The sequence below is a fragment of the Coregonus lavaretus genome, assembly GCF_964263955.1.
Source record: "Coregonus lavaretus genome assembly, contig: HAP1_SCAFFOLD_530, whole genome shotgun sequence".
Lineage (NCBI taxonomy): Eukaryota > Metazoa > Chordata > Actinopteri > Salmoniformes > Salmonidae > Coregonus > Coregonus lavaretus.
The window spans coordinates 113,160-139,210 of NW_028165582.1; the positions used below are offsets into that span (position 1 = coordinate 113,160).

At 40.9% G+C, this 26,051-nt stretch overlaps 1 long non-coding RNA gene across 1 annotated transcript in view; it reads right to left on the reverse strand.

Moving 5' to 3' along the window:
• Positions 1-871: 871 nt before the first annotated feature.
• The window catches only part of LOC311115711, an 81,362-nt gene continuing 56,182 nt past the window's right edge, over positions 872-26,051 (reverse strand). Inside the window, exon 3 of the long non-coding RNA XR_014611309.1 lies at positions 872-933. This is a non-coding gene — a long non-coding RNA (uncharacterized lncRNA). The remainder of the gene's footprint in view (positions 934-26,051) is intronic.

Sequence of the window (26,051 nt, forward strand, 5' to 3'; positions counted from 1 at the left end):
GGTAATAACTAGACTATATACAAGGAGTACCAGTACTGAGTCAATGTGCAGGGGTACCAGGTAGTTGAGGTAATAACTAGACTATATACAAGGAGTACCAGTACTGAGTCAATGTGCAGGGTACCAGGTAGTTGAGGTAATAACTAGACTATATACAAGGAGTACCAGTACTGAGTCAATGTGCAGGGGTACCAGGTAGTTGAGGTAATAACTAGACTATATACAAGGAGTACCAGTACTGCGTCAATGTGCAGGGTACCAGGTAGTTGAGGTAATAACTAGACTATATACAAGGAGTACCAGTACTGAGTCAATGTGCAGGGTACCAGGTAGTTGAGGTAATTAAGGTAATATGTACATGTAGGTAGGGGTAAAAGTGACACGTCAATCAGGATAGAGATTACATCTCCTCATCCAGGGAGTGCACACACACTCACTGACAGACACACACACACACACACACACTCACTGACAGACACACACACACACACACACACACACACACACACACACACACACACACACACACACACACACACACACACACACACACACACACACACACACACACACACACACACACACACACACACACACACACACACACACACACACACACACACACACACACACACACTCACTCACACACAGGGAATGTTGGGTTTGTTTAATATTGTTTCAGGACTATGAAAATGGAAAAAAGGATTAGCTTATGGATTATGAAAACAACAAAAAGAAATGGGAAAATGGGAGAGGAGAAATGACTAGAGACAGTGTTGTTTAACTCACTGACCATGACACATGAGTTCTTCTTACCTTTGTTCAGTAGAAAAGTCTCCCTCTCTGAAGAATATAGGTTCAGCAATAGACTGGTCACTCTTCATGGACACACAGCTGGGTACAGGGGAGGCTGGTCTCTCCTGCTTGATTGGGCTTCAACACAACAGAGACAAACATAACGTCTCTCATCTACTCTGAGCTCAGATTTGGAAACATAACAAGAGTTTCATTCCAAAACGCTATATATCCATATTCAGAAATGTTCGTAAATTAGCTTCTATTGTTTAAAGAAATGATCAAATAAATGGTTGTGTTTTCTCACTAGCTAATTATGGCATGGTGTTGTTCAATGACAGACATGTGTTTGTTTAAAATCGATCACTTAATGGCTTCATTTCAGAGAGACAAATATTTTTTTTGCCAAAGCTATTTAGAGTTGTTAAACGGGTGTGAAGAGTGTGTTGGTATAATGGTAATTTTGTCAAAATTCCGCTTGTAACAACCATCAGAATTGGTTAAAGAAATATGCATTCCATTATATTAGGCAATAATGAAGAGTAGGCAAAGTGGTCGTGTCGTATTAAAATTCTATCAAATGTCTTCCATTGCAACGAGTCCAGTCAGGGTGCTGCTGAACCCCTGCAGTACCTCCACTGACCCCGGATTGAGAACTCCTGATTTAGCAGATACTCTAATCCAGAGTGATTTACAGTAAGTGCATTCATCTTAACATAGCTATTTATTTTAGAAATAAACATAATAAATTCTTCATAAAATTGTAATCTCACCTCTTAGCTTTGGTGTCATGTCCCCCAGAGAGACTCATTTTAGAGGCAGGGACCCCCTCCTCTCTCTCCCCAGAGAGACTCCTTTTAGAGGCAGGGCCCCCCTCCTCTCTCTCACCAGAGAGACTCCTTTTAGAGGCAGGGCCCCCCTCCTCTCTCTCCCCAGAGAGACTCATTTTAGACCACTGACCCCTAAACAGAGAGCAGCATGTTGGTTGTGGTGAACACAGTGACAACTCATTCTAGAATGTCCATTGTTCTCTTTTACTCATGATCTCTTAGAAATAAAACATTTACTAACAGACATATCCAAACAGTCGGGTGATTTAATTTAATCACATGAACATTGTTACGTTCCTCGACAAGAAATAAAACATTGTCTCTCAAACAGAAGAAGGAACTAACAAAGAGTCATTAACAACAACCAAAACGAAACAGGTGGTTTTAGGAGGGGTTCTAAAAGACACTCATGGGGGTATCCACTAGTGATGGGAATCAGAGGCTTTCTGAACGCTTTGGGGCTTTCACCAAATTGTGCCGAAAATGCCATGGATAGATTTGAGTGCTAATAAACAACATTTAGTTAGAATGTGGGGTTCGCTTTTTGCCTCCAGGTTCACTATGTTTTGAAAAACGATGCATATGTGGTATTAATTTAGGATACTAAAGACAAAATATAATTATAGGCTACACTAAATAAAACACATTATTTAAACAACAATGGGAAGATTGTGTGGTTTCACAGAAAATAATTGTTCGACCATAGCAGGGATTCAATCTTTTGCCTATGTTGATGTCTGATCCCAATCCCCGTCCCTACCTGCTGAGCTCCCATTCAGGGGCTACAAACTGGAAGACATCAAACTAAATGTGTAAATAAGGTGTCCAGTAGAGGTCAGTGTTTGAAAGAGACGGCACCAGGGAGAAATCAGGGAGATCTCTCACATTTTGCAACACTTGGTTCGAAAAAGCACGAGACCAAACAAAGCTTCGGACGTCATTGATCATGTGGTAATGTTACTTCGAAACTATCCATGGCAGCGTTTCAAACACTTCAAAGACTCCCTCTCCCCTCAAGTTAAGTGGACACTTCTGATGACGTATCATGACGTATGATGAGTGGACACTTCTAATGACGTATCATGACGTATGATGAGTTGACACTTGCAGGGCAAAGGGCGAGGGAAGAATGAATTAATTTTAAATGGACTGCCCTTGCCCAGAAATGTGTCACTCGTTTGTCCCACGGTTGTGTTTTCAGTCATCATAGCTACCGTTCTCTCTGCGTGGTGCGTGGGAAATACATGTTACATCTTCAGCCGTTGTAGGAAAGATACACTTAAAACACTGGTAACCCTAAATTCCATCGCTATCGGGAAACCGGGCCCAGAGTGACTTACAATACAGTTGCTGTATTATAGTGTATTTTAGCTTTTAAAAGACTTGAGCATTTCCTGTTGCTGCAGGATAATTTTCCTGCTGTGAGAAACTGGGTCAAATTAAGATATGTCATCTGTAAGTTCATTCATCTTAAGATATCTTGGTGAGACAACCACATATCACAGTCAAATATACAAGATACAAACATTCCATTCCCGCTAAACAATGGATATACAAATGTATAGCGTTCATAAAAAAATTATATTTTCATACACATCTCAAATCTATTAATAAAACATCTGAGAACAGAAATTTTGCAGGTACCCATAAGCAACCATTTCTGAGGAAAAAACACACATAAAATATTTTTGTATATAGCGTTTTGGAAATTCTTAAACAAAATTATCATCTCACCTCTTAGCTTTGATGTCATGTCCCCCAGAGAGACTAATTTTAGAGGCAGGGCCCCCCTCCTTTCTCACCCCAGAGAGACTCATTTTAGAGGCAGGGCCCCCCTCCTCTTTCTCCCCAGAGAGACTCATTTTAGAGGCAGGGCCCCCCTCCTCTCTCTCTCCAGAGAGACTCATTTTAGACCACTGACCCCTAAATAGAGATGCAGCATGTTGGTTGTGGTTACCACAGTGACAACTAATTCTAGAATGTCAATTGTTCTATTTTATTCAAATGAAACATTTACTAACAGGTCAGGTGGTTTAATGCAATCACATGAACATGTAGTCATGACTGATATTTTTCACCTCATCTCTATGTTTAGTGTCAATAATAATAATAATAATATTATGTGTCACTGTTTGTTAAGGCATGGGTTCCCAAACTGTTTTGCTTCATGACCCACCAACTGAGGTGTTTTTTGAGTCGCGGCCCACCATAATGGTTGAACAGTAAAATAACGGTAAGAAAAACACACACAGACCAAAGAATAAGTCAAAAGTATTATCTTGGCAGGGAACAGAAAATGTTTCAAAGCTAATCTCCTGCAATTCCACACATCCTGCCAAGTGTAATGCAATTGTAAAGCAATTCTATGCAATTCTATGCAAGCTGAGATTTAAAAAAAATTCGACATACTTTCTATTTGGTTTTAGTCGTTTAAGTTTATACTGAAAACTAGTATTTATTTGGGCAATGTCATCCTGCGACCCACCTGGACCCACAAGTAGGTCCCTACAGTGTTCACATAGTCTACTAGTAGCAGGACTTATCACCTTCAAATCGGTTTAATTCTAAATAACTGAGCATGTAGCGATATATATATATATATATTTTTTTATCCTACGGAGACAATCAGGTCATTCAGCAATATAAAGGATCATATCTCAAGGCTACTCTATTGAATGTTTGACGACCGAACTTCATAATAGTTAGCCTAGACTTAAAAGAGTTTGCCAGTCTTCCCTTCAAATCAACACATTTATCTGATTTCTAATTGTGCAGAGAAATGTGTGCCACAGTTTCTACAGCCATTTTGTAACTGCGTAGGCTACAAGCTTATTTACATATTCACATATTTTGTGACGGTCACTGTTTTCTTGCAAAAGAAGTAGCCTCTATTACAGACTTCAAAAACCTTTTTATATAAATCTCAAATACACTACAAGTTTTAAATTCCCTACATTGCAGGAAAGTTCTCCTGCAACCGGGTGATCAAATTCAGATCCTACTTCTGTACAGAGATTGTCTTTATCCAAACCAAGGCAGTTTGAGTTAGTAGCGATGAATTTTCAACTGTCCGCTGCTGTTAACCTATGTGATTGGATGTTACAGACCCCCATCTGAACAGTTTCTTTCCCCATGCTGTAGCCCTCACCAACTGGTCAACTGGCCCATAGAGACTAAAGGACTTTACACTCTGCAAGCTGCACACCACATCTCATTTCAGGGGAAGGTATTGGGAAGTTTGAAAGATAACAGTGAATATGAGACATGGGGGAGGAATTGGGAAGGTTGAAAGATAACATTGAACCCCCCCCCCTTGCAAGTATCGCAACGCAAACAGTTAAAACATTTGTTTAAGTTAAATTAGTCACAAGGTTGTGCTAACTTCAGTAGTGTTGAAAAAGCCTTTCCACCCCACTCTTCCCAATCCGTCTCAAGAACAGAACCTGTGGTTTAATGTAGATACATGTAGATACAACAGAAACAAGATGTGATACTATCTACTTCTCTTTCACCAGAACAGAGACATTTCCCAGAGTATGCTGGTGGGAAGGGCTATAGGAGGACGGGTTCATTTTTATGGCTGAAATTGAATAAATAAATTACGTGTTTGATACCGTTCCATTTATTCCATTCCAGTCTTTACAATGAATTTAAAAAACGACCTTTAAAGGTCCATAGCAGCTGTAAAAATAATATAAGATCATATGTGAAAATTGTGCATTTCTAAAAATATAAAGTTAAAAAGTTATCCTCGAAGACCTAATTTAAAAGTTAAATCATTTTAAAACCAGAAATGTTCAAACCCAATCAGATTCACAGTGATGTGGGGAGCAATAAAATCCCCTCTATTGGACTGGAAACTAGAAACTCACTGCAGGTGGAAATCACTGGGTTTACTCCATTGGACTGGAAACTAGAAACTCACTGCAGGTGGAAATCACTGGGTTTACTCCATTGGGCTGGAAACTAGAAACTCACTGCAGGTGGAAATCACTGGGTTTACTCCATTGGGCTGGAGACTAGAAACTCACTGCAGGTGGAAATCACTGGGTTTACTCCATTGGACTGGAAACTAGAAACTCACTGCAGGTGGAAATCACTGGGTTTACTCCATTGGGCTGGATACTAGAAACTCACTGCAGGTGGAAATCACTGGGTTTACTCCATTGGGCTGGAAACTAGAAACTCACTGCAGGTGGAAATCACTGGGTTTACTCCATTGGACTGGAAACTAGAAACTCACTGCAGGTGGAAATCACTGGGTTTACTCCATTGGGCTGGAAACTAGAAACTCACTGCAGGTGGAAATCACTGGGTTTACTCCATTGGGCTGGAAACTAGAAACTCACTGCAGGTGGAAATCACTGGGTTTACTCCATTGGACTGGAAACTAGAAACTCACTGCAGGTGGAAATCACTGGGTTTACTCCATTGGGCTGGAAACTAGAAACTCACTGCAGGTGGAAATCACTGGGTTTACTCCATTGGGCTGGAAACTAGAAACTCACTGCAGGTGGAAATCACTGGGTTTACTCCATTGGGCTGGAAACTAGAAACTCACTGCAGGTGGAAATCACTGGGTTTACTCCATTGGACTGGAAACTAGAAACTCACTGCAGGTGGAAATCACAGGTTTTACTTTTATGTCATATTTTGTAAAGACTTTTCTTCTTGTCTTTTTAACTACAGATCATAGAAACGTGCTGTTTTCACAAATATAGACACTGTTTTGGTGCTGGAGAGGATGAATATGAGGTTGAAAAGTTGCGGAATTGCCTTTTAACACTAGAATCAGACCCCAAATAAACCTATGTCCTGCTCCCTGACTTTTCCTCAATGTTTGTATTTTACACTGCTCATTTGTCAGAATTTTTTTATCACAAATAGAAAAGTATTCTATGCCTTGTTACCCGTTTTTGTTTGTTTTTTTACCCGTTTTTTAACCTATTCCCAATTTAATCCGCTGTAGGACGTTGGTACCCAGCCAGGCACTAATGACTCTCTCTTTCCTCACTGAATGAATGACAAATGGATGAATGGGAGATAATTGTGCACGTTACTTCATAAATGAATTTAAATTAGGCTTAACTGAATGATAAGGAGGGTGAAGAGGTTGATTTAATTTAGAAAGACAATAGTGTAATGATGAGTTTGTGTTATGCCTGTTTATCAGCAGCAAATCATTTGACCGCATCTTGCAGGTTGATACCATTCTGTTTTACATTTTACTTTGTAAAAATAAACTGTTACAGGACTGTTTTATTTACTATAAGTCTATTACTAATCAAATGTATTGTGGGAAACGAAAACATGCTATGTGTTGCAGTCAACACAATCTCACACTCAATCTGTGCAAATATGCACAAAAACGTTTTCAGCAGATTTTGTGCGTATTTGTGCATTTTTGTGTGGCTTAATTCTTGTGAAAATACACATTTTGGTACGACTTAATTCATAGGAAAATACATTTTTGGGGGGCGAATTAAGCCACACAAAAACGCACAAAATCTGCTAAAATACTTTTTGTACATATTTGCTCGAATTGAGTGTGAGAATGTGTTGCAAAACATATGCCTTTAGAATAATGCAAAACATATCATTGACTCTACCTAAACTAATTTCACACATAATAAGAGTTAGCCTATAGACCAGATGAAATTGACAATAGTCTGTAATTGACAGATGCAGGGAAAGGAGCATCTCTTTATCAAATCCTCCTTCAGAGTCACATGCAGGTAAAACATTGTGATTTCTATATAGTGCTGTATCTGAAAGAGCATATTCTGCAGTTTCTATGACACTTACCTTTATCAAATAACTCTCAACATTCAAGAGGTGCAGCTCTATTTCCAAATGTCACTTTTTCACCAACATCCCTGCTGTTCATTCATTTAGCAGATGACCACTCTAGTGCCAGCATTGCTCTGGCTACTAAGCAACAACTAGTAACATAATATTCTGTTGTCAATGGATGAATGGCCAATAGAAACCAGATAGAAACTGATAATGGTGCATGTGACTTCTGTTTTGGTTAGCAGTGGATGTTGAAACCAACTTACTCAGTGTCTTTCCATATCTGGGGAAAGATTAAACCAGACCAGCCGAGTGAGCGACTGTCTGAGACTGTGGTTTTGAGACACGTGGAGCCAAAAAAAAAAGACACAATGTCAAATCAGCAGGTCCTGCTCTCCCTCTTCCCCAAGCACCACAGCTCCCACTGGGGAAAGACACAATTTCAAGACAGCAGGTCCTGATCTCCCTCTTCCCCAAGAACCACAGCTCCCACTGGGGAAAAATACACAATGCCAAGACAGCAGGTCCTGATCTCCCTCTTCCCCAAGCACCACAGCTCCCACTGGGGAAAAATACACAATGACAAGACAGCAGGTCCTGATCTCCCTCTTCCCCAAGAACCACAGCTCCCACTGGGGAAAAATACACAATGTCAAGACAGCAGGTCCTCCTCTCCCTCTTCCCCAAGCACCACAGCTCCCACTGGGGAAAAAGACACAATGTCAAGACAGCAGGTCCTGTTCTCCCTCTTCCCCAAGAACCACAGCTCCCACTGGGGAAAAAGGAGACACAATGTCAAGTAAGTAAGAGCGGACGGAAAAAGTCCCATAAAACTGTGTGCAGGGCAACCGATTTGTTTGTGGGGTTTGCTCACACAAAGCCCCGAAGCTGTGTGCTGACTGTGGACCTGAAGCATAAAGAGAAGACGTGATTGGTTCATGTGTAAAGGCTCGGTACAGTGTCTGATACAATCAACACATTATTGTTTTATATCTTGTCATTAATATATTAACACAAATATTTATACATGGAATTAATCCTTTATAATTGTTCATGCACTGGTGCGTTTGTTTAGAAATACAGCAAATAATTTCACCTGCGCAGCTGGCTGGTTATATTATTATTATTATTATATTTTTCATTCTACTTGGTCAAAATAAACTGTAAATTGACTTTATTAAGTACTATAACTCTATTACTAATTGAATCTACAAATAAAGTTGATCAGATGGATTATACTGTAATGTTTTTATTGTAAGGGAAACAGAAATAGGATATAGGCCGATTTTATTTTTACTTTGTAGAATTAACTTTTTTTTAAGTTACAAAAAATATATATTTCCACGAATATTTCTTCATGCAATCAATCCTTTACAATAGTTTATGCACTATGTATCAAGGATTTATTTATCAACCATGTTGTCACACCTTGCTCTATTGCAGGGATGGGCAACTCCAGTCCTCTGGGCCTGATTGGTGTCACAGGGATGGGCAACTCCAGTCCTCGGGGCCTGATTGGTGTCGCACCTTGCTATAGTGCAGGGATGGGCAACTCCAGTCCTCGGGGCCTGATTGGTGTCGCACCTTGCTATAGTGCAGGGATGGGCAACTCCAGTCCTCTGGGCCTGATTGGTGTCGCACCTTGCTATAGTGCAGGGATGGGCAACTCCAGTCCTCTGGGCCTGATTGGTGTCACACCTTGCTATAGTGCAGGGATGGGCAACTCCAGTCCTCTGGGCCTGATTGGTGTCACACCTTGCTCTAGTGCAGGGATGGGCAACTCCAGTCCTCGGGGCCTGATTGGTGTCACACCTTCCTCTAGTGCAGAGATGGGCAACTCCAGTCCTCTGGGCCTGATTGGTGTCACACCTTGCTCTAGTGCAGGGATGGGCAACTCCAGTCCTCGGGGCCTGATTGGTGTCACACCTTGCTATAGCATAGGGATGGGCAACTCCAGTCCTCGGGGCCTGATTGGTGTCACACCTTGCTCTAGTGCAGGGATGGGCAACTCCAGTCCTCTGGGCCTGATTGGTGTCACACCTTGCTCTAATGCAGGGATGGGCAACTCCAGTCCTCGGGGCCTGATTGGTGTCACACCTTGCTCTAGTGCAGGGATGGGCAACTCCAGTCCTCGGGGCCTGATTGGTGTCACACCTTGCTATAGCACAGGGATGGGCAACTCCAGTCCTCGGGCCTGATTGGTGTCACACCTTGCTCTAGTGCAGGGATGGGCAACTCCAGTCCTCGGGGCCTGATTGGTGTCCCACCTTGCTATAGTGCAGGGATGGGCAACTCCAGTCCTCTGGGCCTGATTGGTGTCGCACCTTGCTATAGTGCAGGGATGGGCAACTCCAGTCCTCTGGGCCTGATTGGTGTCACACCTTGCTCTAATGCAGGGATGGGCAACTCCAGTCCTCGGTGCCTGATTGGTATCACACCTTGCTATAGTGCAGGGATGGGCATCTCCAGTCCTCGGGGCCTGATTGGTGTCACTCCTTGCTATAGCACAGGGATGGGCAACTCCAGTCCTCGGGGCCTGATTGGTGTCACACCTTGCTCTAGTGCAGGGATGGGCAACTCCAGTCCTCTGGGCCTGATTGGTGTCACACCTTGCTCTAGTGCAGGGATGGGCAACTCCCGTCCTCGGGGGCCTGATTGGTGTCACACCTTGCTCTAGTGCAGGGATGGGCAACTCCAGTCCTCCGGGCCTGATTGGTGTCACACCTTGCTATAGTGCAGGGATGGGCAACTCCAGTCCTCCTTTGGGCCTGATTGGTGTCACACCTTGCTCTAGTGCAGGGATGGGCAACTCCAGTCCTCGGGGCCTGATTGGTGTCACACCTTGCTCTAGTGCAGGGATGGGCAACTCCAGTCCTCGGGGCCTGATTGGTGTCACACCTTGCTCTAGTGCAGGGATGGGCAACTCCAGTCCTCTGGGCCTGATTGGTGTCACACCTTGCTCTAGTGCAGGGATGGGCAACTCCAGTCCTCTGGGCCTGATTGGTGTCACACCTTGCTCTAGTGCAGGGATGGGCAACTCCAGTCCTCTGGGCCTGATTGGTGTCACACTTTTGCCCCAGCCCCAGCTAACACACCTGACTCCAATAATTAACTAATCATAATCTTCAGTTTAGAATGCGATTAGTTTAATCAGCTGTGTTTGCTAGGGATGGGGGAAAAGTGTGACACCCCGAATATTGGAGTACCCATCCCTACTAGCTGAAAGGCCAGGTGGTTCTAGTGTTAAGGACTGGTAGATGGGTGTTGCTCATGCATTCACTCATGCTGACCGGCTCCAGTACTTTGTTCTTGACTAAAGCCTCCAAGTCAGCCTTAACTTATGGTCTGATAGCATAATGTACAGGTCCTGCTTTCAGAAACGTTGGTTTGCTGTCTGGCTTAATGCTAAGCTTCCATGTAATGTCGTTCATACTACCCAGCTGTCCATTAAAGACTTCCCCATGTTTCTTTAAGATGGCAGGTAGATATGTGTCTCCATGTGTCATTGTATGCACTGATGGCCAGTCCAGTGTGATTTTCTCCAACTATGAACATCCCAGTAGTGATGCATAGTCTCCTTTCACAACATAGAGTGGCAGCTTTTCAGTTTGTCTGTTTACCTGACCTGTGACATCAGTGATGCCTCTCACAGCGACAGATTCACCTGTGTAAGTCTTTAACACGAGGTGCGCTGGTTGAAGTGGAAGGTGTTTCAGTGTCTTTTTTCTGACACAAGAGATACAGCTGCCCCTGTGTCAATCTCCATACCCACCGGCTGTCCCTCTAGCAAGGGGGAGACATAGTAGCCGTGCAGCCCGCCAGGAAAAAGTCAGGATTTTCAGTGTGACTTCCTCGTCTGATGAGTCACTCACCTCAGTGTTCTCTTACTCAACAGTGTGAACATGTCTATGTGTCTTTCGTTGGAATGCCTGTTTCTTGTTTCCCGTTTTTGTGATTTCTCTGTTCTCTTTTTGTTTCTGGAGACTTGTCCGATGTTGACCTTTTTACCACAGGCTGAACAATCCATGTCCTTACACCAGCATGTGACTTGATTTCCCGGTCTCTGATTTTCAGTTGAAACTCTGTTGAAACTTTTTATTTATTTGAAAGGAACACAGACAAGAACAAATAGCAGCAGGAATGGTTATACAGCTAGAGACACAATTCTGTTAAAATATATATCAGAACAAATAGCAGCAGGAATGGTTATACAGCTAGAGACACAATACTGTTAAAATATATATCAGAACAAATAGCAGCAGGAATGGTTATACAGCTAGAAACACAATACTGTTAAAATATATATCAGAACAAATAGCAGCAGGAATGGTTATACAGCTAAAGACACAATACTGTTAAAATATCAGTATATTATGGAAACTAGTTATTGCAGATAAATACAATTATAATAAACCACATATACAATCACCCACCTCAGCTGCATCAACCCACCCTCCAACTCCTCCTGGGACCACCCCAACCCACCCTCCAACCCCTCCTGGGACCACCCCAACCCACCCTCCAACCCCTCCTGGGACCACCCCAACCCACCCTCCAACCCCTCCTGGGACCACCCCAACCCACCCTCCAACCCCTCCTGGGACCACCCCAACACACCCTCCAACCCCTCCTGGGACCACCCCAACCCACTTTCCAACCCCTCCTGGGACCACCCCAACCCACCCTCCAACCCCTCCTGGGACCACCCCAACCCACCCTCCAACCCCTCCTGGGACCACCGCAACCCACCCTCCAACCCCTCCTGGGACCATCCCAACCCACCCTCCAACCCCTCCTGGGACCACCCCAACCCACCCTCCAACCCCTCCTGGGACCACCCCAACACACCCTCCAACCCCTCCTGGGATCACCCCAACCCACCCTCCAACCCCTCCTGGGACCACCCCAACCCACCCTCCAACCCCTCCTGGGACCACCCCAACCCACCCTCCAACCCTTCCTGGGACCACCCCAACACACCCAACCTGATCTCCATTAAATTAAATACTAAATCAAGGTACACATTTGCACACAAATTATAATTAACGGTCAATCTGTTGGGTAAAACCCACTACAGGAGTTATTTTATGGTTTCAGCTGCATTTGTTGTTTGGCTAGCCCCATGGATCCTAGCAGTGGATAGTTCTAAATAAATCATATCTATAAAAGTGCTGATCCAATGAGGTGTGGTGGTTGCCATCTTAGTTCCAACATCTTTTTACCTGCTGTCCAACCTGACAACATTATACGTCTTTGCTGTAATGACAGTGGTGAATTATCATTCAGTAATAACAGTTTGGGGCAACAAGGTATGAGGATACCTCTTTCCAAAACATGTCCCCTGGTCACTCCCAGTACATATGATTAAAGGAGCCCAAGGCACCTTGATTACATAGATCACACAGAGGAGCGGTTGTGATTTCTATTAAATGATGTTTTCTAGGTGGAAGGTTTACCCTGTGTATGAGATTAAAATGTATCAGCTGGTGATTAGGATTGTTAGATGAACCCACTAAGTTCCTGATGAACTCAACTGGTGAGCCTCTTTAGCAGCTAGTTCCATGGACACACTGATTCCAATGTCCTTTGCCAAGGTCAGATGACTTTCAGTCAACAGTCTCTTTGTGTAGCTTCATTCCGTAGCCCACAGAGCTCACACCCAGTGGCTCTCCAGGACCAGGTTCAGAGAACACCTGACTCACTGATAATAGTCTAACACCTGGAAGGACAAGGGATTCACTAAAATTATATTTAGTGGGTTTTAATGAAGGGTTTTAATTGAAGATATTGTTTAAAGATATTGTCCATCATGTTGTGTGCAGAAGAGGCTTTGGCCCTCTGGGCTTGTTCAATGACAAGGCCATTATGGAAAGAGTTGTTCAGCTGTAGAGACACATCAACACAGTAATTCAGTATATCTGGTCCTCCATTATGGAAAGAGTTGTTCAGCTGTAGAGACACATCAACACAGTAATTCAGTATATCTGGTCCTCCATTATGGAAAGAGTTGTTCAGCTGTAGAGACACATCAACACAGTAATTCAGTATATCTGGTCCATAATGGAAAGAGTTGTTCAGCTATAGAGACACATCAACACAGTAATTCAGTATATCTGGTCCTCCATTATGGAAAGAGTTGTTCAGCTGTATAGACACAACAACACAGTAATTCAGTATATCTGGTCCTCCATTATGGAAAGAGTTGTTCAGCTGTATAGACACATCAACACAGTAATTCAGTATATCTGGTCCTCCATTATGGAAAGAGTTGTTCAGCTGTAGAGACACATCAACACAGTAATTCAGTATATCTGGTCCTCCATTATGGAAAGAGTTGTTCAGCTGTAGAGACACATCAACACAGTAATTCAGTATATCTGGTCCTCCATTATGGAAAGAGTTGTTCAGCTGTAGAGACACATCAACACAGTAATTCAGTATATCTGGTCCTCCATTATGGAAAGAGTTGTTCAGCTGTAGAGACACATCAACACAGTAATTCAGTATATCTGGTCCCCCATTATGGAAAGAGTTGTTCAGCTGTAGAGACACAACAACACAGTAATTCAGTATATCTGGTCCTGGTTGCCATAGTTACAGTAGGAGCCCATGTTGACGATCTACAGGGATTTAGAATTTTAACACAAAAGCTTAAATGAAGAGAAAAGTTTCCTGTTTCAGGTCAGGGGCCGTATCCACAAACCATCTCAGAGTAGGAGTACTGATCTGGGATCAGTTTAGCCTTTTAGATCATAATGAATAAGATTATATGGACAGGTCCTAGATCAGCACTCCTACTATGAGGCCCAGTATCCTGTTTCAGGTCAGTTCTACCTTTCTGTCTGAAAATGGAATGTTCTGAACATCCTGAAATCATAGTGTCGTATCGAGTGAGTGGTGGCAATTATTGCTGATGAACAAAAGGAGTCTGCTCATACTGAACGTTGATCATAAGGTTTATTCAGACCACAAGCTTCAGCATGAGTAACAGACTCGCGAGGTCTGGAGAGCAGTGTCCTCCAATTCTAATGGCTGCTCTGCCCTATCTTCTTCGTGTACCCCTATTTATAAACAATGCAACAAGATGGGCTCCCTCTTCTGGCCAATCACCAGTTTACAACACACTTCCTGTCTATTATATGTGAACATTGTCTTTTGATACTAACATAACCAACATTCCATTTCTTCATGAAAAACATTTAACAAAGACATAATCTTAATACACTACATATTCCCCCCTTCGAGACAAAACTAAAAAGTCTCGACAACAATAGGATTATGACTAGTAACCATTTATCTTATTGAGTATCTTTAACATTAAACCAAAAACATTCTTCTCTAGAGTGTAAATACCTTTCTTATGAAATAACTGTTTATGAAGTGTGAATACATTACTATGAAATATGAACAAATCTCTATGGAGTGTGAGAGCGAAAAACTGTCCGGCAGCCATCTTTTCAGATATCCATCCATCAATCAAGACAGTAAAATTCTCTCACGGTCCCTCTGCCCCAGGCAACCACCTCGGTACTCCAGATAACCTCATAAACCCATGTAAATGCATTTGAAAGTATGATGCAATTAAATACACATGTAAGGCCCTGCAAACAAAATCCTATCCATAAACATCCACTCTAAAGGCTGGTCAACCCATTGGACCCAAAAGTGGAACTCTCCCTGCCTAAATTCCTGTCCCTAAACATTCACCGAAATAAACAAAAACATCTAAGATCCTCACAAGTATTCAATAACATCAAACATCGTTCTACAAAAATTAATACCTAAAAATATGACACAATTATGTATTACACATGTCTATATTTCATTGCAGACACTGGAATGTAGTCCACTACACTTCATCTCCCTGTAGTCTCGACTTCCAATGGACTGTTGATGATGGAATCGGCCACCCCCTCCTTGTTTCATCTCCTCCCGTCATATTGTTTCATATTGTCCCTTCATATTGTCGTTGTTTGCGTGTTTCAATCTCCACATGTTCCCCCAAATGCTTCTGGAAGAAAAAGAAACGACCAAACAGTATCTTTTGCAAAACAAACACTTTCAAATTAAACATCAATATCAACTAAGAATATAACAATGATATATAAATGATGCATGAATCACATAAACCTATTCCCCCCTTTGATTCATAAATCATACCAACATCACCCTAATACTGAATTGTTTTTTTGAAAAATCATCAAATAATCAAAAATGATATTTATCCATCAGTAGTCCATCCATCTTCCTCCAGATCAGGAACAGTCAACACCGGCATCCGAGTGTTGTCTCCAGGCACTCTCCAACCTATCTTAATATCATAGCTTTCTCAAAGGTCAGTAACAAATTACAAACATCACACAGTGTTATCAAAGCTGAAACTAAAATCTGACCCATCACTGCCCCTACTGGCCTAACTGATCTTGCAACCAAGTCTTCCAAATGCATCCCTTATTTCCTTCAATGCATCTATAACCCCAGTGATATTATCTGAACTATCTGGACTCAAAGTATAACTAATATTTATCAATATGATCTTCCCAAATGTTACACCATACCATGAATAAAGTCCCCCCTTCTCCCTTAGACTCATCCTTCAATGATAGGCTTGAAGACTATGACATGTCGCCATGTCATCCTATTTTGAACTCTAGTTTCAAATTGATCTGTGTTCGGTGCTACTCCTCTTTTAATAGTAAAAGCCTCATATGAAAGCTTCAACGTTGACATTAACAACATCCTATCCATCCATAGTGTCAGAATATATATGCTTTATCACCACAAACCCTCTAAATATCTCTAAAATTCCCCATAGTCACATTGTCAGGCAAAAGCTAATCTTTTAACCCTCAAAGTCCTGCTGTTCCTACTACCTGGTACATAAAAAATAACATATTTCTCATTACTACCCTTAAAGTCATGCTTACCCAAAGTTATCATATAACATCACAATCTGATATTCCCATAAACATACCCCTTACCATATGTTTTATTAGAACAAAAACAACTTTTAGCCCTCCCTGGTTACACCTCCAATACTTCAGTTACGCTGTTACCTGATTTTCCTTTACCATCCAACAAATTCCCATAGGGTAATTCATTTAACCAAGAACACTTAAACCTAGGCTTAAACCACTGTTCTGACAACGACATTATTTTATCTGTCAATGACTGTTGCTAATACCACAGTCATGACAAAGCATAAGACTGACCCATACCTGATAGAGGCCGCGCGACCGTCTAACATGTTTGGTGCTGGAATTCTCAACAGACATGGACCCTCAAGATTCCTCACTGATCTTACAGAATGAGTTAATCTATCTCTAATTTCCACAACAGAAGAACGAGCGGTACTGATAAGATACCTCTCCCTGTCTGTCATTAAAATCAAAGACCTCATCCTGTATCTCCATGATGAATCTATATTCTCTCTACCACTATCTGTTCTCCTATTTTAACCCTATTCGTACTATCCTTGACAGCACTCTCCATCCGTAACATAACCCATGAGTCCAAAATTCCCCATTTAATTTCAGAAAAGTTGTTGTCGATGTCTCCCTACATTTGCTATTGCCATCGTATCATTAATCCCTTCCAAAGTTATCATTAAAGTAGTTGACTTAGTTGCTGTATCAACCCTAATTACTTCTAGTGCAAAAGTTCCCATTATCCTCTGTGTATTATCTACTGTTGGAGTGACTACTGTAATCTACTCTTCCTGAACTCCTTCGGTGACTGCGGAAGCTTCAACAGATTTCAAATCTTCCATTATAGGCATCACTTTACGAATTACATAGCCTTTTAACCAATAATTCTTAACCTGAACAACTTCTAATGTTTGCACTAGATAAGTATACATATATTCTCCCTGACCTTTCTCTGTAACATTACGCAACATAAGTGAACAGTCACTCCTAACCTCTTCCACTTCATATCGTTGTACAAACTATCCCTCCTTTGACTAGGTGCAACAGCTTCTACTCCTGGTCCTGATAACAATACTTATTCTCCATAATTATCTCTCCATATGGGAGGAACGTCCCCATCCTAACCCTAATAAGTATTCTTTCCCCTAAAATTGGTGCTGTATTCGTTCCCTTATAATCAAATGCGATATATTTATGGCTTTAATAACTATCAATGTTGAAAGAGTTAAATTGCTTCTCCCTGTTGTTCTAATAAACTGAAGTGTTAATGTCCTTAGTTACTCCTAATTTTCCCCAAAGAAAAAAGTTGTCTTTGCTTGTACTTCCATCTATCACCACTAGTGTCACTTTTTCCCCAAATCTCAGTCCTACCTCTAAACTTTCAAACTTTTGATTATAACAAATACACCTATAATTACCTTGATCTTCCTGCTGGAAACTGTAACTATAGATACTCAATCACCCTCAATCTTCTCTTATCAATGCCTCGGCTCCTAACAGATCTAAACTCCTACCATATCTTCCCACTGAACTTTAAAATGTCCTTCATCACTGTTCTCTCTCTCTCTCGTATTACTAACTTTGAAACTTAGCTTACTGTCTCAGAGTTCCTTCAACCCTAATCTACTCCTAACTTATTTTAATCTAATCTTTTCTCTCATAACATTTAAAACTTTTTCCCCCTGATTTATTCACAAAATCTCTTACCACCAAATTTTTGGAATATGTGATTGGGAAAGTCCCCCACCTGCTTCTGACTCATTACACACAGACTTGGCAAACGACTAAACACCTTTTAGCCTAGCCTGAAATCCCTTAGTGTAAGAATGTAACCCAGAATAAACAGTCACCCCTTTTAACTTTTCAGACAGATTGTCTAATAGACAGTCGTCTAGTGTACATCTTATTGTACAATTCAATTCAAACAATGCATCTCTTCCCAACACTGCAATAACCGTATCTTCTAATATTAGTACCTTAAGAGTAATTAACTGTTTTACTACCGCAAATCCCCATCCTAATTAGTTATCAATTAGTGAGATGTTTAACCTCTTTAGGCTGAACCCAGATAAGTTTTCCCCTATTCACTATCACTTCTAATGGTCGGTTGTTTCACTTCAATAGTTAGCTATTTTGTCTTCTTCTCTAATCGTTGCTATCAGCTAACACCCCCCTTGGCTGGTACAATTGCATTTGATATTGTTCAGTTGAAGCTGTAACAGTGATTGTTGATTTGGTTCACTCTGAAAAAAACAATTAAAACCTCAATTAAAAATTATGAATAATAATTTATCCATTAGTGGTGGCTATATTACCACAACCCATCAAATGCAAGTAAATGAAGTTAGTCAACTTCAAAGCAATCCCCCAAAAACAAAACCTTCTAACCTTACAACCCTTCAATACTTCAATTCCCATAACCCCTTGCTCTATCAGATAAGTTATCTTAAATTATCTTAAATTTACAGAATAATGTCAGTCCTGGATTCCAACAGAACTCCAATCAAACCCCAGTGATACACAGAGCCTCAAATGCAATTTTTAATGAATCATTTGCCAAGCCTATGTAAAATTGTCATAACATCACATATTTTGTTAGGATGATTTTGTGCACTAGCCTGATCTGATCCTCTCGTCTGACTCTGCCTCGTCACACCTTGTCACGTGACGCACGTCAGTCACACGTTAGCCCCCCCCTCTCTCCTTTGCTCCGTTCTATAGCCTCATATAACAAGGGAGGAAAACGGTACGGACAAACATTTAAAGTTTATACACTTAACCAAGTTATCCACATTCAATATTCCCCACTCACATTTGCTACAAAACTGAACCCAGGAATAAATAGATCGCTCAAAACATTTTAATTTTATTTTAATCCGTCATTTAATTCAATGCATTATACTTCGCCAACATATATTTAATTTATAAATTTACTACATCTCAACAACTAGTTTCTTGTTCGAATAACAGTTACTCTAACGATTTTAAAAGATTCGTGTCCACCTTCCTTTCCCTGTAGCTATTAAACCCCTGAAGGGAAACCCCAAAGCCCTATGACCTTAAGCCACCATTTTGTTTTGTAGGCTCAGCACGACCACATGTCGTAGTTTTAGCCCCGTAAAATCAAACGCATGCGCACATCCCCTTAAGCCCATGCTTACCAGGTCGCCCCGTGTGTCACGAGGGCTTATCTAAACCTGCAATGCTCTAAAATTGTATACATATCTTGGCCCCGACTGTTCTTGACTTACTATTCAAGCAACACATCTCTATAAACAATCCCTAAACTCTAACCACTTTTGCGCTATTTTTAAAATTTGTATAATGATTAGCCAGACCCCAGTCATCAGCAAAAACACCACCTGAGGCACGGTCATAATGGTACATTCCTCCAGTGTACACAAGCAGTAACAAAACCAACAACTTAGCTGTATCTAGTCGGGTCATGACTCCAGACCGAAGTTAGCTTGAGTTAGCTTGGCGACTCCAAATGCAGCAAAGAAGGATTGCAGAACCCCTCCTGGCAAGCTCGCCATTTGTCGTATCGAGTGAGTGGTGGCAATTATTGCTGATGAACAAAAGGAGTCTGCTCATACTGAACGTTGATCATAAGGTTTATTCAGACCACAAGCTTCAGCATGAGTAACAGACTCGCGAGGTCTGGAGAGCAGTGTCCTCCAATTCTAATGGCTGCTCTGCCCTATCTTCTTCGTGTACCCCTATTTATAAACAATGCAACAAGATGGGCTCCCTCTTCTGGCCAATCACCAGTTTACAACACACTTCCTGTCTATTATATGTGAACATTGTCTTTTGATACTAACATAACCAACATTCCATTTCTTCATGAAAAACATTTAACAAAGACATGATCTTAATACACTACAATAGCTTCATACTAGACTTGGGTAAAGGATTCATAATGTTAGGTACTGTATTTTAGATGAACTTGATTTCCACTGATCTTTGCACCTTTGGGACTATTCCATTCCATTTAAACAATAACTCGTAGTTGTGGTGAGAATAAATTGTGGTGTGACAGTGGCACTCTGACTCCACCTAGTGGTGTCCCCACAGAGTTATATATGGGGATCCCTCTCCACCTGCCATGTCATATCAACAAATATGGTTGAGGGTTTGCATCACTGGGTTCACTCAGGTGCTGTAGTACAGGCCGTGTTCTGGATCCCTTTCTACACCGAGGACAGTCATAGTCTCCTGAAGGAGCAGGTTTCTCCCAGTATCTGGTGATGCACTGTCTGCAGAACCTGTGTCCACAGGTGATGGAGACTGGATCCCTCAGCACCTGCTGACACACTGCACACCTGGACTGATACTCTGGCAGAGAGCTGAAAGAACATTATAAAAACATAAGGACATTGAGATTGTTCACTGCTATTTCTCAATGAATGTGATGTCATGATGAACTTTTTAACAGAGCAGAGTAAGCAACAGGTACTGATATATAGTTCTGTCCCTTTCTCGCCGACCCAGGAAGTGAACTCAAAACCCTCTGAACAATAAAAGGTACTGTTGAAAGTGCTGTCTCTCTCATATTACCTTTGATCAAATGGCGTAGTTCTGCTGATAAAATGTGGAGATTGTCCATGGACCAGTCACTCTTCATAGAGACAGCTGGGTACTGGAGACTCTACTCTCTGGGTCTGGTTGGAGTCTCTGACAGCTGGGTACTGGAGACTCTACTCTCTGGGTCTGGTTGGAGTCTCTGACAGCTGGGTACTGGAGACTCTACTCTCTGGGTCTGGTTGGAGTCTCTGACAGCTGGGTACTGGAGACTCTACTCTCTGGGTCTGGTTGGAGTCTCTGACAGCTGGGTACTGGAGACTCTACTCTCTGGGTCTGGTTGGAGTCTCTGACAGCTGGGTACTGGAGACGCTACTCTCTGGGTCTGGTTGGAGTCTCTGACAGCTGGGTACTGGAGACTCTACTCTCTGGGTCTGGTTGGAGTCTCTGACAGCTGGGTACTGGAGACTCTACTCTCTGGGTCTGGTTGGAGTCTCTGACAGCTGGGTACTGGAGACTCTACTCTCTGGGTCTGGTTGGAGTCTCTGACAGCTGGGTATTTTTCCCCCATAATATTTTCAAATCAAATCAAATTTTATTTGCCACATGCGCTGAATACAACAGGTGTAGACATTACAGTGAAATGCTTACTTACAAGCCCTTAACCAACAATGCAGTTTATTAAAGAAAAAAATAATATTTCATACAGTAATGATGATCAGTAGTATTAGAAAGCACCCTGGATCATTATTAAACCCCATAGTATTTCATACAGTAATGTTGATCAGTAGTATGAGAAATCACCCTGGATCATTATTAAACCCCATAGTATTTCATACAGTAATGATGATCAGTAGTATCAGAAATCACCCTGGATCATTATTAAACCCCATAGTATTTCATACAGTAATGATGATCAGTAGTATCAGAAATCACCCTGGATCATTATTAAACCCCATAGTATTTCATACAGTAATGATGATCAGTAGTATCAGAAATCACCCTGCATCATTCATCATGTCAGACATTTCCCTCTATTTCTCCCCACATGGAACTGCTGATGTAAAAGGGCTTCATAAATAAATGATTGATATAACGTTGAACTCCCAACCTCCCAACCAGACTACAGTCTGTTACATTCTCACATTCTCCACAGATCTTTGAGGAATTCCCCTTTCATAATCTATAATGTATGGCAGTAATCTTACTTTGGGTCAAAGGGCATTGGTCCACTGATAACATTGAGAGGATTGTACATGGACCAGTCATAGACAGACAGCTGGGTACTGGAGACTGCTCTCTGGGTCTGGGGGTTGGCAGTGCCCCCCTCCTCTCTCTCCTCAGAGACACTCATCTTAGGAGTGTGTTCCAACTTCCAGAATTACAGTGTGATAAAAAGACTCACACACCATTTAGGAGACACACACTTCCTTGATTAAACATATACTTACTAGAGTTTACAGGATATCCTGCTCTGTCCTCTCTCCAGTTTAGAGTTTATAGGATATCCTGCTCTGTCCTCTCTCCAGTTTAGAGTTTATAGGATATCCTGCTCTGTCCTCTCTCCAGTTTAGAGTTTATAGGATATCCTGCTCTGTCCTCTCTCCAGTTTAGAGTTTACAGGATATCCTGCTCTGTCCTCTCTCCAGTTTAGAGTTTACAGGATATCCTGCTCTGTCCTCTCTCCAGTTTAGAGTTTATAGGATATCCTGCTCTGTCCTCTCTCCAGTTTAGAGTTTATAGGATATCCTGATCTGTCCTCTCTCCAGTTTAGAGTTTATAGGATATCCTGCTCTGTCCTCTCTCCAGTTTAGAGTTTATAGGATATCCTGCTCTGTCCTCTCTCCAGTTTAGAGTTTATAGAATATCCTGCTCTGTCCTCTCTCCAGTTTAGAGTTTATAGGATATCCTGCTCTGTCCTCTCTCCAGTTTAGAGTTATAGAATATCCTGCTCTGTCCTCTCTCCAGTTTAGAGTTTACAGGATATCCTGCTCTGTCCTCTCTCCAGTTTAGAGTTTATAGGATATCCTGCTCTGTCCTCTCTCCAGTTTAGAGTTTATAGGATATCCTGCTCTGACCTCTCTCCAGTTTAGAGTTTATAGGATATCCTGCTCTGTCCTCTCTCCAGTTTAGAGTTTATAGAATATCCTGCTCTTTCATCAAAAAATATGTAATGGCTGGACAAGAACAAATATACTTTTATATAGGTATGCTTTCTACACACCATGAGGATACACCATTAACCATGAGGTGTAGCTAACTATTTTCTTTACTGACAACTGGGGTTAGAGACAGACAGAGACAGAGAGAGACACAGACATCAAATACTCATGATCTTTGACCTTCCACCATTTCAGGCTTTTTTCACATAAATTGCATGGTAACACTTTACATGGCAGATGATAGGCATTAAAATACATTCATAAAGCCCTTGACCATTTTAAATAATAGTATTTACATTTTTGTCATTTAACATACGCTCTTATCCAAAGATACTCAAGGGCACATCTACAGTTTTTTTTACCTAGTCAGCTCAGGGTTTCGAACCAGCAACCTTTCGGTTACTGGTCCAACACCCTTATCCGCTAGGCTACCTGCCACCAGTTTATGATGGGCATCTTACAACAACTACAGCTGACATTATTGTGGTCATGTTAAGTATTTCGTTTTTTATTGGGATCCCCAAATAGATGTTGCCAAGGCAATCATTTTTTAATTTTATTTTTTATTCAGGCTGCAAAGTAAGGATCCTAACAGGGATTATTGATGTATGATGTTGGTAGAATGTATACATTGGGATAGTAGTAAGGATCCTACCAGGGATTATTTATGTATGATGTTGGTAGAATGTATACATTGGGATAGTAGTAAGGATCCTACCAGGGATTATTTATGTATGATGTTGGTAGAATGTATACATTGGGATAGTAGTAAGGATCCTACCGGGGATTATTGATGTATGATGTTGGTAGAATGTATACATTGGGATAGTAGTAAGGATCCTACCAGGGATTATTTATGTATGATGTTGGTAGAATGTATACATTGGGATAGTAGTAAGGATCCTACCAGGGATTATGTATGTATGATGTTGGTAGAATGTATACATTGGGATAGTAGTAAGGATCCTACCAGGGATTATTCATGTATGATGTTGGTAGAATGTATACATTGGGATAGTAGTAAGGATCCTACCAGGGATTATTTATGTATGATGTTGGTAGAATGTATACATTGGGATAGTAGTAAGGATCCTACCAGGGATTATTTATGTATGATGTTGGTAGAATGTATACATTGGGATATTAGTAAGGATCCTACCAGGGATTATTTATGTATGATGTTGGTAGAATGTATACATTGGGATAGTAGTAAGGATCCTACCAGGGATTATTTATGTATGATGTTGGTAGAATGTATACATTGGGATAGTAGTAAGGATCCTACCAGGGATTATTTATGTATGATGTTGGTAGAATGTATACATTGGGATAGTAGTAAGGATCCTACCAGGGATTATTTATGTATGATGTTTGTAGAATGTATACATTGGGATAGTAGTAAGGATACTACCAGGGATTATTTATGTATGATGTTGGTAGAATGTATACATTGGGATAGTAGTAAGGATCCTACCAGGGATTATTTATGTATGATGTTGGTAGAATGTATACATTGGGATAGTAGTAAGGATCCTACCAGGGATTATTTATGTATGATGTTGGTAGAATGTATACATTGGGATAATAGTAAGGATCCTACCAGGGATTATTTATGTATGATGTTGGTAGAATATATACATTGGGATAGTAGTAAGGATCCTACCAGGGATTATTTATGTATGATGTTGGTAGAATGTATACATTGGGATAGTAGTAAGGATCCTACCAGGGATTATTTATGTATGATGTTGGTAGAATGTATACATTGGGATAGTAGTAAGGATCCTACCAGGGATTATTTATTTATGATGTTGGTAGAATGTATAAATTGGGATAGTAGTAAGGATCCTACCAGGGATTATTGATGTATGATGTTGGTAGAATGTATACATTGGGATAGTAATAAGGATCCTACCAGGGATTATTGATGTATGATGTTGGTAGAAGGAGGGAGGTATTGAAAGGGAGAGCCAATTTTGACCCCTACCTTTTTGAGAAAAAAAGTATTACTTGTTAAACAAAATCTCTTTCTCTGAGCAATTGTATTAGTATAAAATCATTTAATTTAATAATTTGGGACCCCACTGTATACTTCAAAGTTAGAGAAATGTTGAAACTGAATCCCTCATAATGATTCTACATTTTATAGTATGCCATGGCCATTACTGGCCAAAGGTTAAACTACTGTTATGTTAATGCTATATGATGGTGTTGTGCCACTAGACTTTGACCAGATATTATTGCATCCAAAGATCAACTGTACCTAGAACATAGATACAGAGCCACTTGTCATCAGGAAGGTGCTCTCTCAGCACAACGGAAAATATCTCAATGATTTGACATGTTCTGGTTGTGAATACAGGCTACAAGGTAAGAATCTTCCAAGGGATTATTGTAAAGTGTGTAGGGAAATTAAATATATGGTGTTATTATAGTATAGAGAATGACAGTAGAACACTCAGATCTAACAGTCCATTTCACCTGGGACAGGTACGTGTCAGTTCAATCATACAAAATGGCGCTAACTGGGCGTAGGCAAGTCAAATTCAAAAACATATTGTTGTTCATATCTCGTATTATATGATTCGTATATCGTGGTTATTTTACAATTTGTAAAAATGTTAATGTATCATAGTTCTAAATCATCTTTCAGAATATCAGAACATTTGTTGTTTTCTAAATTACAATGAGCTCCTGCTTCCTGTGTAATTTGGTATGAAACCTGAACGTACTTTTCTTAACATTGATATTATGAATTAAATTAAATAATATCATAATTATAGCAGACCTGTTGAACAAAGCAACACACTAGAATGAGTGGAATAATTACAAGAGAAAGTGAGACATTATTATCATTTTTATTTTATTTTATTTTAGTTTTAGATCAGCTTTAATATTTCAGATAGATTGTAACTTCCATCAATCCCCCATTATTATTATTATTACTATTAGTTCCACTACATGGAGAAAAGGTTTACAATATCAGTCATGACATTTACACATGCTCTTATCCAGAGCGA